We start from the raw sequence: 8,914 nt of genomic DNA on the forward strand, positions 1-8,914 counted from the left end.
TGTTTGGCTGTGGGACTCTTCATCTGCTGCCATCGGTTGTTGGATGAAGCCTCTCTGGTCTCTATGATGATGATCCTGTTAGGCTCCAGACCCAGAACACTGACGGCAGGACAAACTGGAGGTGGGAGGTTTTGTAGTTTGATGTCCCAATCCTCCACTTGAGGCCTTGCCTGGTTACAGAAGATGGCCAGTTCAGGCTTCGTGTCCCTCTTTACTGGCAGGCTTTGCTAGGTTTACTCTCGTAGATTCACGGAGTTTCAATTGCACCGGGTTTCTACCTCACAAAATGCCTCCCATTCCAATCCTCTTTCCCAGTACTGTCTCCTTTCCATTCCCCCGACCTGACCCTTCCTTCCCCACACCCCAGTCTACCCACAATACCTTTCTATTTTTCTCTCCCGGGGAGATCCTAGCATTCTTCCTTAAGCCCTCCTTGTTATTTAGCTTCTGTTCGTCTTACGTTTATCCTTTACTTTACAGCTAATATCCACTTACAAGAGAATAGATATCATGTCTGTCTTTCTGGGTTCCCTCACTAAGGAGGGTTTTTTTTTTCTAGTTCCATCCATTTGTCTGCAAATTTCATGACGTCATTGTTTTTAATTGGTGAGTAGTATTCATTGTGTAAATGTACCACGTTTGCATTTTTTAAAGATTTATTATTTATAGTGTTCTGCCTGCATGTGTGCCTGCATACCAGAAGAGGGCACTAGATCTCGCTATATATGGTTATGAGCTACTGTGTGGTTGCCAGGAATCAAACTAAGTACCTTTAGAAGAACAGTGCCCTTGTGATTTAACCTCTGAGCCATCTCTCCTGCCCCTAAAATATATTTTTTTCTAAGATTTATTTATTTATTTATTTATTTATTTATTTAATGTATATTATTGCTCTATCTGTATGTATACCTGCATGACAGAAGAGGGCATCAAATACAAGCATAGATGGTTTTGAGCCACCATGTGGTTGATGGGGATTGAACTCAGGACCTCGGAAAAGCAGAGCCATCTCTCCAGCCCACATTTTCTGTATCTGTTCTTTAGTTGAGGGACATCTAGTTGTTTCTAGTTTCTGCATATTACAAATAAGGTTGCTATGACTATATTTGAGCAAGTGTCCTTGTGGGAGAGCATCTTTTGGGTATAAGCTCCCAATTTTCTGAGAAACCACCATACTGACATGGCTGCACAACTTTGCACTCCCACTAGTAGTGGAGCAGTGTTCCTCTCGTTTCACATCCTCACCAGCATGAGCAATCACTTGTGTTTTTCTTCTCAGCCATTCTGACAGATGTAAGATGGAATCTTAAAGCCATATTTATTGGCATTTTCCTGATGGCTAAGGATGTTAAATAGTTCTGTAACTATTTCTCAGCCATTTGAGGTTCCTCTGTTGAGAATTCTGTTTAGACTTGTACTCATTTTTAATTGGGTTATTTGGTTTGTTGATGTCTAGTTTCTTGTGTTCTTTATCTGTTTTGGAAATTACCCTCTGTCAGATGAGAAGTTGGTAAAAATCTTTCTTCACCTGCTTGTCCCCCCAACTTTGGCTTTCTTATCATTCTTTAAGTGTTTTATTGATTTCCTTTAATTTTTTGTCTTTTCCTTGATTTCTTTAAGGGTTTTTTTTTTTGGTTGTTTTTACTTTTTTTTTTTCATTTCCTCTTTAAGGTCCTCTATCATCTTCATAAAGTTGGTTTTAAGGTCACTTTCTTCTGTTTCAACTGCTTTAGACTATTCATTGCCATTTAGGCATCTGGATTTGGGATAATTATTATATAGGTCTGGGCAATGATTTCTTAGTTTGTCTTTGTAGGATGGATGTGTTGTTCCTTTTGATCTTCTAGCCTTTGTGGTCTAGATTTTTGGTGGCCATGTTGACCTCTGATCCAGCAGGGAGTTTCTGTCCATGTTCAGGCCTGGATTCTAGAGGCTAGCTTAGCCTTTGGTGCAGCAGGGGCTCTCTGCCTGAGTTGGGGTGGGGATAAAATGAGGAGGAGGGGAACGGGGGTTGGGGTCACTGAGAGAGTGGAGAAGGTCCACCGATGGGCAGCCCGTCTTTCTGGAGCCAGTCTCATATTTGATCCAGTCTCTACCTAGGTTCATCTGTTTTTCTGCCTTCTTTGGCCTGTGCCTGTTCTTCAAACTGTTGTGGCCTTCACCAGTTCTTCTGACTGGTGGAAGGAGGGAAGGGGGTGGGAACCAAGAAACAAAGAAAACAAAAAAGAGTTGTAAAGTCTTTCTTTTTTTTTTTTTCATAAAATGAAACTTGTTTTAATTAAACAAAGTATTGCTTTTACAATGCAAGTAAGTAAGGAAATAAACAATTTACCAGTAGAAAATTCATTATATACAAGAGTCTATGTTTCCTTAAAATACAGTATCAAATGTTGGTATGTAGCTCAGTTGGCAGAGTGCTTGTCTACCATGCACAAAGCCCTGGGTCCCCCCCCCCCAACACCAGATAAAATGAGATTGGGTGTACATAGCTATAATCCCAGCACTCAGAAAGTAGGGGAAGAGAGCAATGTAAAGTCTTTCTTTAGCTATATTTAAGATACTGCTAAAAAGAACTCACATAAGCCAGGTGTGGTGTGCACTCCTTTAGTTCCAGCACTTGGGAGGCAGAAGTAGGTGGATCTCTGAGTTCGAGGCCAGCCTGGTCTACAAAGCGAATTTCAGAACAGCCAAGGCTACACAGAGAAATGCTGTCTTGAAAACAAACAATGCAAAAACAACAAAACCAAAGCTTACATAAACACACCAAAATATAATGGTGAAACATTATAATCATTAAGAGCTATAGTATAAAAGTTACCAAGAATGTACGTGTAAAATGGCAAGCCATTCCCGTGAAAAACATAAATCCAAGAGCAACCAACCTCAATGCATAATTTTGTAAATCTGTAAAAATTCAAATACAGTGAAGAAATATGCTAAGAGCATTTACAGAGGTGGGAAAGAGATCAAGTCATTCACGTGTGGGGGAAATCAGTGCGGGCTCAAACATCTCTGTAATAGCATTCAACCTTTAAGGCAGTACGGAAGCAATCATAAACACGCAGTAGACTAAAAACATACACACAACCAGTACTGAATGTAAAGCTGGCATTCAACCAAATTTTAACTTGGGGCAAAACCTCGTTCTACATTCCTTTCCATGTGGCGGGAGTGACTAGGAGATGGACAAATCACTGACAGGCAGATAGAGGGAAGTGAGTCACAGAGAGATGGATGAAGATGGCATACTCCTGGCATCTTTTTCACCCTCTCGGTCTGAGGGAAAGGCTTAGTAATTTTTCTCCCATCGGTAGCCCCCCTCCCTCTGCCCTCTTCCAGGTGACTAGTCCAGGTTGTTTGCATGATTTCAAAGCCAGACCTGAACATTTTTACCCAAAGATATGGAGCAGCTTCATTTTCTTTGTGTAAACTGATCAGGCCTAAAGTGGAAAAAAAGGACCAATTCCCATACATCAAAGACACTCAAAGACCACAGCCCTCCTGAGGAAAACGGGCTTGACCCCTCTCTGTTCTGCAGGGAGTTGTTTGCCTGTGTGCCTTTGTGTGTGTGTGTGTGTGTGTGTGTGTGTGTGTGCCCCTTGATTTTTAATGAAAGTTGACATCTGTTGCAGCTGCCTACTATGTTTGGGATGTCCCCACTCTACCTGCTGTGCCCAAGACATCTCCTGTTTTTTAATTCCTTAATTGTCAGGGAAATTTAATCTAATCAGGACACCTAGACAATAACAGAGGAAACTAAGCTAACATAATACTCTCCAGTCTTCCCGGCTCTTCCACCACTCTTTTTTTTTCCTATGATACTTTTTTAATTTTATTTTATTTTATCAGTTACACTTTATTCACTTTGTATCCCCCCCATAAGCTCCCCCTCCTCCCCTCCCGGTCCCACCCTCCCTCCCTCTCCTTCACACATGCCCCTCCCCAAGTCCACTGGTAGGGGAGGTCCCCCTCTCCTTCCTTCTGATCTTAGTCTATCAGATCACATCAGGAATGGCTGCATTGTCTTCTGTGGCCTGGTAAAGCTGCTCTCCCCTCAGGGGGAGGTGATCAAATAGCAGGCCAATCAGATTATGTTAGAGGCAGTCCCTCTTCCCATTACTATGTAACCCACTTGGACACTAAACTGCCATGGGTTACATCTGTGCAGGGGTTCTAGATTATCTCCATGCCTGGTACTTGGTTGGAATATGAGTCTCTGGGAAGACCCCTGTGTTCAAATTTTCTGGTTCTGTTGCTCTCCTTGTGGTGTTCCTGTTCTCTCCAGATCTTACTATTTCCCACTTCTTACATAAGATTCCATGCATTCTGCCCAACAGTTGGCCATAAATCTCAGCATCTGCTCCACCACTCTTTTAAAGGGCCTTAGTTTAGAAAGCTATAGTACTAGCTACGCGCAGTGGCGCAAGCCTGTGATCCCAGAACTCAGAGAAACGTAGGTAGGTGGATTTCTGTGAGTTCAAAGCCAACCTGGCCTACAAAGTGAGTCTAAGACAGCCAAGGCTACACTGAAAAACCCTGTCTCAGAAAAAAAAAAAAAAAGAAAGAAAGAAAGAAGAAAAGGAAAGCTGTAAAACCATAGAAGAATATACTTATTTTCTGAAGCACATGATTTCATAAGTACATATCCTCAAATCCTGTTACATCAAAGCTTTTACCATTCCTCATGACCGTTACTGTTAATATTCTGTCTAAACCACTACCAGCCTGTCTGCTTCTACTTTGATACTCTTCTCTTCTCTTATTCTCAGTACAGTTCTGGGAGCTACATTATTTCATGCTTTAAATTACTTAACAGACACCCCCATTTTACTCCAATTTTCAAAGATGTGAAAATATTAAGCATGGCTAAACAGAGTTGGCTGATGTGTGTAGCCAATCACGATTCTCCAAAATGCCTATCTACAATTACTTTCAGCTACACACTTTATGTAATAAAAAATAATTTTCCTGATTAAAACTTATCAAGAGGGACTTGAGAGTTAGTTCAGTGGTCAAGGGCACTTGTTCTTACAGAGGACCCTTGTTTGATTACCACCCCTCACGTGGTGACTCACAACCATCCGTAACTCCAGTGTCCAGGGAATCCAACCCCCTCCTCTCGGCTCCATGTCACCAGGCATGAAGATGGTACATAGATATCACACAGGCACAACACAGGTGCACATAAAAAAATAAAATGAACTAAATTTTTAAACAAATATATATTAAATTACCCAGATTATTGGTTCTTGGGACTATAGTGGATGATACTGACAGAAATGCACTAGTCAGTTCCCTAAAGAAACAGACCCAATAGACTCTATGGATATTTATTATATTGGCTTACATAGTCAGAATCTGAGTGGTAAGCCACGGGCTGGAAAGTTGAGGAAGAACTAGGAAACCCGAGAACGGGAAAGGCTCAGGCTGAGGACAGGAGCAGCCTGAGCTACACTCAAAGGCTGGGAATAGGAAGTCCACTCTCCTGGGACAACCCCAGCAGCAAAAGCAGGAATCAAACCCCTCTGGAAGAAGAGAGGTGCGGCCCCTGTACCCTCATTCCTCCTTATGTTCTATAGGTTGGAGCCTCCACTTCTAAGCATGTTCCTCCTGCCTCAGCTAGTTGGGTCTCAGGGTCTTGATGCTTACAGTCACACCCAAGAGTGTGTGTTACCAATTTTCTAGACATCTCCCAGTCCACTCAAGTTGAGATTAATTAGTGTGCTTTTTCATTATTTAATTGGGAAAAAAGGGGGAGAGGATGTACTTGTCCTAAATTAGATTGTCATTTTGTTCTGAAATATGAAGAAAACACAGTGAGAGACAAAAATTTGAAACAACTGAACTATGTTTGCCTTGGTGCTTGAAGGATTCTTTTCCCTTTATGAATCTGCTTAGAAAGCAGAAATTCTATTTCTTACGAGAATAGCTCCCTTCACTCTTTCTTGACCCATACAATTGAATAATTGCTAACAGCATCAAGAGCAGAATATTCTAAATTGTGAAAGAATTGTTTCCTTGCACTTTCTCTTATATTTTTTTCAATATATTCCGTTTCACTTTGATTAAATAGAAAACTGACTGCTGTTTCTTAGGCAGCCATTCCATTCGACATTTTCTCCTTTTGCCTTCCCAAGATAACAGTTTACAATCAGAAAAAAAAATCACAAAAATTTCAGGATCCCTCCTATAACTAAAGCTATTTTTAATATTGCTGAGGAAAAGAAGTATTAAAGTTTTTTTTTTTTCATCTAATAAAAAGTGGGACTGTTTGAACCAACCTGGTCTTTCTACTGACCTCGGCTTCACTGACCTCCACAGGGGCTTCCTCTGAACATGGGGCCCTAAATGACCTTATTTCTGCTTAGGAAACTTGATTTTGCAAATCTCTTCTCTCCCTTTTGAGATGCAGATATAAATGTTTTAGAAGTCTTTGGGAGCTTGAAGATAATTGAACACACAAACACATAGACACAGACACATACACACACACACACACACACACACACACACACACTTCACTGGGCACTTCCAGGAAAATGAACAGCATGCCACAATTCCACAAGACAGAAATACCTTTTATAACAAGGTAGTAAATTTTAAAAGGCTTTCTTGTGGCTTTCTGAGGCAGTATTGTGGCTTTGGGGGTGGGAGGCTTACATCTTTTTATTTTTAAATATTTTAAGACTTTAATCAAAACTGCAATACTATACAAAAGAAGCAACTTACAAGTTAAAAATCAAGTAAAAACATTTGTTAATGTGCTATGAAAAATTGAGGTATCCTTTAATAGTAAACATAAGCAGTATATCCAATACTTCAAACACTACATATTTTTTATTTTTTAAATTTTATTCACTTTATATCTCGATTGTAGCACCCTCCCTCAGCTCCTCCTGGTCCCACCGTCCCTCCCTCTCTTCACGCAACCCCTCCCATAACTGAATGGGGAAGTCCTCCTCCCCTACTATCTGACCCTAACCTGTCAAGTCTCATCAGGTTGCAGAGTACAAGGAGTCGTATGGAAGAAGGGGGAATAGAAGCACCTGGAGTGGACAGGAGCTCCACAAGGAGACCAATAGAGCCAACAAATCTGGGACCAGGGGGCCTGCAGAGACTGATGTATCAACCAAGGACCATGCACGGAGAGGACCTAGACCTCCTGCTCAGATGTAGCCCATAGGCAGCTCAATCTCCATGTGGATTGCCTAGTAAGGGGGCTGTGTTTGACAGGAACTCTGACATGTTACCTTCTGTTTGATCACTTATTCCTGGCAGGGTGACCTTGGCAGCCCACAGAGGAAAAGAATCCAGGCATTATTGTATTATTTATCCCAAGCTCCCCTTGACATCACTCCTTCCTACTTTGGGGATTATAGGCATATGCCACCATACCTCACTAGAGTTTTCAATATTTTTTTAAAAAGACTTCAACCTTTTTTGCAACCCAAGACTTTCAAAATCACCTAGGAGCCATAACCCTAAAATGAGAGCATCAGATATGACAAAGTCCCTAGTTCTCTTTTCTGTGGGCAGATAGGAATTTGACTTCATTAGGATCATTTCTGCCAAATTGTGAAACAGCATCCTGTCTTGAATATGCAAGAAAGATTAAGATATAAGAAAAATTACTCTGTTTGAATGAAGCCAAATAGCAAACTCAGGTGTCCTATATTCATCCACTCACCTAACCCTAACTTCCCTCCTCTCTAAAACTTTTTTCTCCTTTTACCTCAACCCAGTTAAATATGGATTTTAGTTCTGCTTCTGTGTATTATTGCAATAACCTGTAATAAAGACATTCTTCCCATTGAGCCTTGTCCATGTGATATTTGCTTTGCCACTATAAATAATTGGGTTTCTTTGGTATGTTTAATACTTTCTCATTAGAGCCATCATACAAAGAGCTATATAGAAAGCATGATCAAGTCAAGAAACATGCAGCCTTCCATAAGTTTGTATGGATAAAGTTTGGGGGCATTCCATCAGAGTTGCTATATGATGCCAGGAAATCAGGGTGCCTTCTGGGGGTTCTTCTTCTCATAAATAAAATAATTGAAGAATGGATTCAAGCATAATCTTGAGAAAATGTTTATTGTAGTTTAAAAAAAAACAAAACAGGGTAAACATGTAAATCACAGCAGCTGCCCAAAGGAGAATGAAGAAGAGATGAGAAAAAAGCCATACCATTTGTGTTAAGCAAGCATGGAGGCCAGCCACATGGCAGAGAAAAACAACAGAAAAAGGAAGAAAAAAAAATCCTGACTCAGCTCTGAAAGCTGGACAGACTCAGTGGCACCTCATGCCAGCTTGTAGAACTTTCTGGGAGCAGACATTCTGATAAAGAAATTTTCATTACCTTGATAAGGGGATAATTATTCCTCCTATGTCTTCAGCATGGCTTAAAGTGAACCCTGTCCTGATGTTTGTCCCTTGTCCGGGTGATTGAAATGGCCCAACTAGATTACCTCTTAAGCATGAGACTATGTCATGCCCTACCTAGAGATAGATTTCATTTGCAGCTTCCCCTTCATAGGACTGGAATGCTATTCTAGCACAACTCCAAATCATTCTGAATATTTCATGGAAGAACTTGCAGGTTTGTCAGTACTCTCGCTGTGCACAGTATGTTTTGACTAGTGGTTATTGTTGGCCCACAAAAATATCTAAATTTAAACATTTAGGGAATAGTTCTCCTGAGTCTCTTTCATGCTATCCTAAAGTCAAAAGTCTTAGGTAACAGCATATTAAATTTATAGCTGTCCGTATTAACAAGCCTACCTTTTATAAAAAGAAAAAAAAAATCGTTAAAATTCAAGACTCAAGCCCAGGACTGGTTGCTTTTCTAATTGGTTTCTATTAGTAGCACTGCTTAGCCAATCCCTTAACTGCTGTGGGTGTTACTCTACTAACT

Source organism: Meriones unguiculatus, chromosome 21 (genome assembly GCF_030254825.1).
Source record: "Meriones unguiculatus strain TT.TT164.6M chromosome 21, Bangor_MerUng_6.1, whole genome shotgun sequence".
NCBI classification, from domain to species: Eukaryota; Metazoa; Chordata; class Mammalia; order Rodentia; family Muridae; genus Meriones; species Meriones unguiculatus.